At 38.1% G+C, this 10331-nt stretch overlaps 1 non-coding gene across 1 annotated transcript; it reads right to left on the reverse strand.

Annotated features, from left to right (window-relative positions):
- Positions 1-4280: 4280 nt before the first annotated feature.
- Positions 4281-4388, reverse strand: LOC112782113 (small nucleolar RNA R71). The gene has a single exon (XR_003192851.1). It is a non-coding gene; the product is annotated as a small nucleolar RNA R71 (small nucleolar RNA).
- Positions 4389-10331: the final 5943 nt, after the last annotated feature.

The raw sequence follows: 10331 nt of genomic DNA on the forward strand, positions 1-10331 counted from the left end.
CAAATTTTGAAAAAGATAAGATAAGAAGATATTTTTTTTTTGAAAAGATATGATAGAAATTAGTTTTTGAAAAAGATTTGATTTTTAAAATCACAATTAATGACTTGATTCATAAGAAATCACAAGATATGATTCTAGAGCTTAAAGTTTGAATCTTTCTTAACAAGCAAGTAACAAACTTCAAATTTTTGAATCAAAACTTTAATTGATTATGTTATTTTCGAAAATTATGATATAAAATAAGAAAAAGGTTTTTGAAAATTATTTTTTTGGAATTTTCGAAAATAATCATGAATTTTGAAAAAGATTTTGAATTTTGAAAAAGATTTTGAAAAAGATAAGATTTTCAAATTGAAAATTTGATTTGACTCATAAGAAACAACTTGATTTTAAAAATTTTTGAAAAAGTCAACTCAAATTTTCGAATTTGATGAGAGAAAAAGGGGAAGATATTTTTTTGATTTTTGAAATTTTTATGAAAAACATGAAAATTATGCAATGCATGAAATTTTTAGATCAAAACATGTGATGTATGCAAGAATGCTATGAATGTCAAGATGAACACCAAGAACACTATGAATGTCAAGATGAACATCAAGAACATAATTTTGAAAAATTTTAATGCAAAGAAAACATGCAAGACACCAAACTTAGAATTCTTTAATGCTTACGCACTAAGAATTCAAGAATGCATATGATAAACATGAAAAGACACAAAACAAAAAATCATCAAGATCAAACAAGAAGACTTACCAAGAACAACTTGAAGATCATGAAGAACACCATGAATGCATGAAATTTTCGAAAAAATGCAAGATGCACATGCAATTGACACCAAACTTATAACATGACTCAAGACTCAAACAAGAACACAAAAAATATTTTTTTGATTTTTATGATTTTCTATTTTTTTTTTGGATTTTTGTATAATTTTTTTTAAAACATTTGGGAAAAAGGAAGTAATGAATTCATAGTCCTTAATCAAAATCCTGGGAATTAGACATGGCTTTATGGCCAGTCAAGCTAAAACATGTTATATGAAACACTAGAATTCATTCTTAAAATTTTTGAAGAAAAATATATTTTTGAAAACATTTTTTTTTTCAAAAACAGGTGAGAAGATTTTTGAAAGATTTATGAAAAATTTTTGAAAATAAAACAAAAAGAAAATTACCTAATCTGAGCAACAAGATGAACCGTCAGTTGTCCAAACTCGAACAATCCCCGGCAACGGCGCCAAAAACTTGGTGCACGAAATTGTGATCTCTGGTAATGGCTTCTTAGGCCAGATACTCTGATCTAGTTTTACAGTCTGTCACAACTTCGATACAACTAACCAGCAAGTGCACTGGGTCGTCCAAGTAATACCTTACGTGAGTAAGGGTCGAATCCCACGGAGATTGTTGGTATGAAGCAAGCTATGGTCACCTTGTAAATCTCAGTCAGGCGGATATAAAACAGTTATGTGGTTTTCGAATTTAATATAATAAAATAGGGATAGAAATACTTATGTAATTCATTGGTAGGAATTTTCAGATAAGCGAATGGAGATGCTTTTCGTTCCTCTGAACCTCTGCTTTCCTGCTGTCTTCATCCAATCAGTCTTACTCTTTTCCATGGCTGGCTTTATGTGATACATCACCACTGTCAATGGCTACTTTCGATCATCTCTCGGGAAATGATCCAATGCCTTGTCACGGCACGGCTAATCGTCTGGAGGCATCACCTTTGTCAATGGCTTCATCTTATCCTCTCAGTGAATAATATGCTCACGCACCCTGTCACGGCACGGCTATTCATCTGTCGGTTCTCGATCATGCTGGAATAGGATTTACTATCCTTTTGCGTCTGTCACTAACGCCCTGCAATCGCGAGTTTGGAGCTCGTCACAGTCATTCATTCATCGAATCCTACTCGGAATACCACAGACAAGGTTTAGACCTTCCAGATTCTCTTGAATGCCGCCATCATTCTAGCTTACGCCACGAAGATTCTGGTTAAGAGATCTAAGAGATATTCATTCTAGCTTATTTCATGTAGAACAGAACTGTTTGTCAGGCACGCGTTCATAAGGGAGAAGGATGATGAGCGTCACACATAATCATCACCTTCATCACGTTCTTGGGTGCGAATGGATATCTTAGAAGCGAAATAAGATGAATTGAATAGAAAACAGTAGTACTTGCATTAATCTTTGAGGAACAGCAGAGCTCCACACCTTAATCTATGGAGTGTAGAAACTCTACCGTTAAAAATACATAAGTGAAAGGTCCAGGCATGGCCGAGATGGCCAGCCCCTCTGATCTAAGAACCAGGCGTCCAAAGATGTCAAATACAATAGTAAGAGGTCCTATTTATAATAAACTAGCTACTAGGGTTTACATGAGTAAGTATTTGATGTATAAATCCACTTCCGGGGCCCACTTGGTGTGTGTTTGGGCTGAGCTTAAGTGTTGCACGTGCAGAGGCCATTTGTGGAGTTGAACGTCAGTTTTTGTGCCAGTTTGGGCGTTCAACTCTGGTTTTGGATCCTTTTCTGGCGCTGGACGCCAGATTTGGGTAGAAAGCTGGTGTTGAACGCCAGTTTACGTCGTTTATTCTTGGCCAAAGTATGGACTATTATATATTGCTGGAAAGCCCTGGATGTCTACTTTCCAACGCAATTGGAAGCGCACCATTTCGAGTTCTGTAGCTCCAGAAAATCCACTTTGAGTGCAGGGAGGTCAGAATCCAACAGCATCAGCAGTCCTTTTTCAACCTCTGAATCTGATTTCTGCTCATGTCCCTCAATTTCAGCCAGAAAATACCTGAAATCACAGAAAAACACACAAACTCATAGTAAAGTCCAGAAATGTGAATTTAACACAAAATCTATTAAAAACATCCCTAAAAGTAACTAGATCCTACTAAAAACATACTAAAAACAATGTCAAAAAGCGTATAAATTATCCGCTCATCATCTATTTTCGAAAATTTCAAAAAAAAAATATTTTTCAAAAATATTTTTCTTAATTTTACATCATATTTTCGAAAATAACATCATCAATTAATGTTTTGATTCAAAAATTTCAAGTTTGTTACTTGCCTGTTAAGAAAGATTCAAACTTTGAGTTCTAGAATCATATCTTGTGATTTCTTGTGAATCAAGTCATTAATTGTGATTTTAAAAATCAAATCTTTTTCAAAACTAATTTCAATCATATCTTTTCAAAAATATCTTATTATCTTATCTTTTTCAAAATCATATCTTTTTCAAAAATTTGATTTTTAAAATATCTTATCTAACTTCTTATCTTCTTATCTTTTTAAAAAAATTGATTTTCAAATTTGTTTCAACTAACTAACTAACTTTTTGTTTGTTTCTTATCTTTTTCAAAACTACCTAACTAACTCTCTCTCTCTAATTTTCGAAAATATCTTCCCTCTTTTTCAAAATTTCTTTTTAATTAACTAATTAATTTAATTGTTGATTTTAATTTTCGAAAATTACTAACTTTTTTCAAAAACTATTTTCGAAAATTACTAACTCTTTTTCAAAAATTATTTTCGAAAATTCTCTCTCTCTCTTATCTCATTCTATTTATTTATTCATCTACTAACACTTCATCTCACCCAAATTCGAACCCCCTCTTCCATCTGTGTTCGAATTTGTTCTTCTTCTTTTCTTCTACTCACACAAGGACCTCTATACTGTGGTAAAAAGGACCCCTATTATTATTATTTTTCTGTTACCTCTTTTTCATATGAGCAGGAGCAAGGACAAGAATATTCTTGTTGAAGCAGATTCAGAACCTGAAAGGACTCTGAAGAGGAAACTAAGAGAAGCTAAATTACAACAATCCAGCAAGCACCTTTCAGAAATTTTCGAACAGGAAGAGGAGATGGCAGCCGAAAATAATAATAATAATGCAAGGAGGATGCTTGGTGACTTTACTGCACCTAATTCCAATTTACATGGAAGAAGCATCTCCATTCCTGCCATTGGAGCAAACAATTTTGAGCTAAAACCTCAATTAGTTTCTCTGATACAGTAGAACTGCAAGTTTCATGGACTTCCATCTGAAGATCCTTTTCAGTTCTTAACTGAATTCTTGCAGATATATGATACTGTTAAGACTAATAGAGTAGATCCTGAAGTCTACAGGCTCATGCTTTTCCCTTTTGCTGTAAGAGATAGAGCTAGAGTATGGTTGGACTCTCAACCTAAGGATAGCTTGAACTCTTGGGATAAGCTGGTCAAGGCTTTCTTAGCCAAGTTCTTTCCTCTTCAAAAGCTGAGTAAGCTTAGAGTGGATGTTCAGACCTTCAGACAGAAAGAAGGTGAATCCCTCTATGAAGCTTGGGAGAGATACAAAGGACTGACCAAAAAGTGTCCTTCTGACATGCTTTCAGAATGGACCATCCTGGACATATTCTATGATGGTCTGTCTGAATTAGCTAAAATGTCATTGGATACTTCTGCAGGTGGATCCATTCACCTAAAGAAAATGCCTGCAGAAGCTCAAGAACTCATTGACATGGTTGCTAATAACCAGTTCATGTACACTTCTGAGAGGAACCCTGTGAGTAATGGGACGCCTCAGAAGAAGAGAGTTCTTGAAATTGATACTCTGAATGCCATATTGGCTCAGAACAAGCTATTGACTCAGCAAGTCAATATGATTTCTCAGAGTCTGAATGGAATGCAAGCTGCATCCAACAGTACTCAAGAGGCGCCTTCTGAAGAAGAGGCCTATGATCCTGAGAACCCTGCAATAGCAGAGGTAAATTACTTAGGTGAACCTTATGGAAACACCTATAACTCATCATGGAGAAATAACCCAAATCTCTCATGGAAGGATCAACAAAAGCCTCAACAAGGCTTTAATAATGGTGGAAGAAAAAGGTTTAGCAATAGCAAGCCTTTTCCATCATCCACTCAGCAACAGACAGAGAACTCTGAACAAAATACCTCTAATTTAGCAAACTTAGTCTCTGATCTATCTAAGGCCAATGTAAGTTTCATGAATGAAAAAAGGTCCTCCATTAGAAATTTGGAGGCACAAGTGGGCCAGCTGAGTAAAAGGATCACTGAAATCCCTCCTAGTACTCTCCCAAGCAATACAGAAGAAAATCCAAAAAGAGAGTGCAAGGCCATTGACATAGTCAACACGGCCGAACCTGGAGAGGAAGGGGAGGACGTAAATCCCAGTGAGGAAGACCTCCTGGGACGTCCAGTGATCAATAAGGAGTTTCCCTTTGAGGAACCAAAAGAATCTGAGACTCATCTAGAGACCATAGAGATTCCATTGAACCTCCTTATGCCCTTCATGAGCCTTGACGAGTATTCATCTTCTGAAGAGAATGAGGATGTTACTGAAGAGCAAGCTGCCAAGTTTCTTGGTGCAATCATGAAGCTGAATGCCAAATTATTTGGTATTGAGACTTGGGAAGATGAACCTCCCTTGTTCACCAATGAACTAAGTGATTTGGATTAACTGACATTGCCTTAGAAGAAACAGGATCCTAGAAAGTTCGTAATACCTTGTACCATCAGCAACATGATCTTTGAAAAGGCTCTGTGTGACCTTGGTTCAGGGATAAACCTCATGCCCCTCTCTGTAATAGAGAAACTGGGAATCTTTGGGGTACAAGCTGCTAAAATCTCATTAGAGATGGCAGACAATTCAAGAAAACAGGCTTATGGACAAGTAGAGGACGTGTTAGTAAAGGTTGAAGGCCTTTACATCCCTGCTGATTTCATAATCCTTGATACTGGGAAGGATGAGGATGAATCCATCATCCTTGGAAGACCTTTCCTAGCCACAGCAAGAGCTGTGATTGATGTTGACAGAGGTGAATTAGTCCTTCAATTGAATGAGGACTCCCTTGTGTTTAAAACTCGAGGTCATCCTTCTGTAAACATGGAGAGGAAGCATAAAAAGCTTCTCTCACTGTAGAGTCAACCAGAGCCCCCACAGTCAAACTTTAAGTTTGGTGTTGGGAGGCCACAATCAAACTCTAAGTTTGGTGTTGAACTCCCATATCCAAACTCTAAGTTTGGTGTTGGGGAGTCTCAACAATGCTCTGAACATCTGTGAGGCTCCATGAGAGCCCACTGTCAAGCTATTGACATTAAAGAAGCGCTTGTTAGGAGGCAACCCAATTTTTATTTATCTAATTCTATTTGTCTTGTTCTTTCATGTTTTATTAGGTTCATGATCATGTGGAGTCACAAAATAAATATAAAAATTGAAAACGGAATCAAAAACAGTAGAAGAAAAATCACACCCTGGAGGAAGACCTTACTGGCGTTTAAACGCCAGTAAGAAGCATCTGGCTGGCGTTCAACGCCAGAACAGAGCATGGTTCTGGCACTGAACGCCCAAAATGGGCAGCATCTGGGCGTTTGAACGCCAGAATTGCACCTTGGAGAAGAGCTGGCGCTGGACGCCCAGAACAAGCATGGTTCTAGCGTTCAACGCCAGAAATGGGCAACAAATGGGCGTTCAACGCCCAGAACAAGCACCAATCTGGCGCTGAACGCCCAGAGTTGTGTGCAAGGGCATTTTGCATGCCTAATTTGGTGCAAGGTTATAAATCCTTGAACACCTCAGGATCTGTGGACCCCACAGGATCCTCACCTACCTCCACTCACTTCTTCTCACCCCTCTTTCACACAATCCCATAAACACTCTTCCCCAAAACTCTTCGTCAATCACCTCAATCTCTCTTCCCTATCACCACTTCACCACTCACATCCATCCACTCTTCCCAATAAACCTACCTCATAAACCCCACCTACCTTCAAAATTTAAAATCAATTTCCCACCCAAAACCCACCCTATATGGCCGAAACCTTACCACCCTCCCTTCCCTATATATAGCCCTCCATTCCTCCTCATTTTCACACAACACAACCCTCTCTTCCCCTTCTTGGCCGAAACAAATCTCTCTCTCCCTCTCCTCCATTTCTTCTTCTTCTTCATCTCTTCTTTCTTCTCTTGCTCGAGGGCGAGCAATATTTTAAGTTTGGTGTGGTAAAAGCATAAGCTTTTTGTTTTTCCATTACCATTGATGGCACCTAAGACCGGAGAATCCTCTAGAAAAGGGAAAGGGAAGACAAAAGCTTCCACCTCCGAGTCATGGGAGATGGAAAGATTCATCTCCAAAGCTCATCAAGACCACTTCTATGATGTTGTGGTCAAGAAGAAGGTGATCCCCGAGGTCCCTTTCAAGATCAAGAAGAATGAGTATCCGGAGATCCGACATGAAATCCAGAGAAGAGGTTGGGAAGTTCTAACAAACCCCATCCAACAAGTCAGCATCCTAATGGTTCAAGAGTTCTATGCCAATGCATGGATCACTAGGAACCATGATCAAAGTAAGAACCCAAACCCAAAGAATTATATTACAATGGTTCGGGGGAAATACTTAGATTTTAGTCCGGAAAATGTGAGGTTGGCATTTAACTTGCCTATGATGCAAGGAGATGCACGCCCCTACACTAGAAGGGTCAACTTTAATCAAAGGTTGGACCAAGTCCTCATGGACATATGTGTGGAAGGAGCTCAATGGAAGATTGACTCCAAAGGCAAGCCGGTTCAACTAAAAAGATTGGATCTCAAGCCTGTGGCTAGAGGATGGTTGGAGTTCATCCAACGCTCCATCATCCCCACTAGCAACCGATCTGAAGTTACTGTGGATCGGGCCATCATGATCCATGCCATCATGATTGGAGAAGAAGTAGAGGTTCATGAAGTCATCTCCCTTGAACTCTACAAAATAGCCGAAAAGCCCTCTCCTGGGGCAAGGCTAGCTTTTCCTCATCTTATCTGTCATCTATGTTACTCAGCTGGAGCTTCCATAGAAGGAGACATTCACATTGAGGAAGAGAAGCCCATCACTAAGAAAAAGATGGAGCAAGCAAGAGAGCCCATTCATGGAGCTCAAGAGGCGCAGGAAGCTCATCACCATGAGATCCCGGAGATGCCTCAAATGCATTTTCCTCCACAAAACTATTGGGAGCAAATCAATACCTCCCTAGGAGAATTAAGTTCCAACATGGGACAATTAAGGGTGGAACATCAAGAGCACTCCATCATCCTTCATGAAATAAGAGAAGATCAAAAAGCAATGAGGGAGGAGCAGCAAAGACAAGGAAGAGACATAGAAGAGCTCAAGGACATCATTGGTTCCTCAAGAAGGAAACGCCACCATCACTAAGGTGGATTCATTCCTTGCTCTTATTTCTTCTGTTTTTTGTTTTCTATGTTAAGTGCTTATCTATGTTTGTGTCTTCATTACATGATCATTAGTATTTAGTAACTATGTCTTAAAGTTATGAATGTCCTATGAATCCATCACCTCTCTTAAATAAAAAACTGTTTTAATTCAAACGAACAAGAAGTACATGAGTTTCGAATTTATCCTTGAACTTAGTTTAATTATATTGATGTGGTGACAATGCTTCTTGTTTTCTGAATGAATGCTTGAACAGTGCATATGTCTTTTGAAGTTGTTGTTTAAGAATGTTAAATATGTTGGCTCTTGAAAGAATGATGACACGGAGACATGTTATTTGATAATCTGAAAAATCATAAAAAATGATTCTTGAAGCAAGAAAAAGCAGCAAAGAACAAAGCTTGCAGAAAAAAAAATAGGCAAAAAAAAATTAGAAAGAAAAAAAAAGAAAAAGCAAGCAGAAAAAGCCAAAAGCTCTTAAAACCAAGAGGCAAGAGCAAAAAGCCAATAACCCTTAAAACCAAAAGGCAAGGGTAATAAAAAGGATCCCAAGGCTTTGAGCATCAATGGATAGGAGGGCCTAAAGGAATAAAATCCTGGCCTAAGAGGCTAAACCAAGCTGTCCCTAACCATGTGCTTGTGGCGTGTAGGTGTCAAGTGAAAACTTGAGACTGAGCGGTTAAAGTCAAGGTCCAAAGCCAAAAAAAAAGAGTGTGCTTAAGAACCCTGGACACCTCTAATTGGGGACTTTAGCAAAGCTGAGTCACAATCTGAAAAGGTTCACCCAATTATGTGTCTGTGGCATTTATGTATCCGGTGGTAATACTGGAAAACAAAGTGCTTAGGGCCACGGCCAAGACTCATAAAATAGCTGTGTTCAAGAATCATCATACTGAACTAGGAGAATCAATAACACTATCTGAACTCTGAGTTCCTATAGATGCCAATCATTCTGAACTTCAATGAATAAAGCGAGATGCCAAAACTATTCAAGAGGCAAAAAGCTACAAGTCCCGCTCATCTGATTGGAGCTATATTTCATTGATAGTTTGGAATTTATAGTATATTCTCTTCTTTTTATCCTATTTGATTTTCAGTTGCTTGGGGACAAGCAACAATTAAAGTTTGGTGTTGTGATGAGCGGATAATTTATACGCTTTTTGGCATTGTTTTTAGTATGTTTTTAGTAGAATCTAGTTACTTTTAGGGATGTTTTCATTAGTTTTTATGTTAAATTCACATTTCTGGACTTTACTATGAGTTTGTGTATTTTTCTGTGATTTCAGGTATTTTCTGGCTGAAATTGAGGGACTTGAGCAAAAATCAGATTCAGAGGTTGAAGAAGGACTGCTGATGCTGTTGGATTCTGACCTCCCTGCACTCAAAGTAGATTTTCTGGAGCTACAAAACTCAAAATGGCACGCTTCCAATTGCGTTGGAAAGTAGACATCCAGGGCTTTCCAGCAATTGATAATAGTCCATACTTTGGCCGAGTTTAGATGACGTAAAAGGGCGTTGAACGCCAGTTCTACGCTGCTGTCTGGAGTTAAACGCCAGAAACACGTCACAAACCAGAGTTGAACGCCAGAAATATGTTACAACCTAGCGTTCAACTCCAGAAAGAGCCTCTGCACGTGTAACCTTCAAGCTCAGCCCAAGCACACACCAAGTGGGCCACGAAAGTGGATTTATGCATCAATTACTTACTTCTGTAAACCCTAGTAACTAGTTTAGTATAAATAGGACTTTTTATTATTGTATTTGATATCTTTGGATCATCTTTTGATCATCCTGGGATGTTTTGTTCTTAGATCATGTTCCTCAAAGATTAATGCAAAGTACTACTGTTTTTCTATTCAATTCAACTTGTTCCGCTTCTAAGATGTTCATTCGCACTTCAACCTAAATGTGATGAACGTGACAATCATCATCATTCCCTATGAACACGTGCCTGACAACCACTTCCGTTCTACTTTAGATTAAATGAGTATCTCTTGGATATCTAATACAGGGGACCGAGTCCGAGATATTAGAATCTTCGTGGTATAAGCTAGATTGATGGCGGCATTCATGAGAGTCCGAAAAGTCTAAATCTTGTCTGTGGTATT

This window comes from Arachis hypogaea, chromosome 19 (assembly GCF_003086295.3).
Source record: "Arachis hypogaea cultivar Tifrunner chromosome 19, arahy.Tifrunner.gnm2.J5K5, whole genome shotgun sequence".
Classification (NCBI taxonomy): domain Eukaryota; kingdom Viridiplantae; phylum Streptophyta; class Magnoliopsida; order Fabales; family Fabaceae; genus Arachis; species Arachis hypogaea.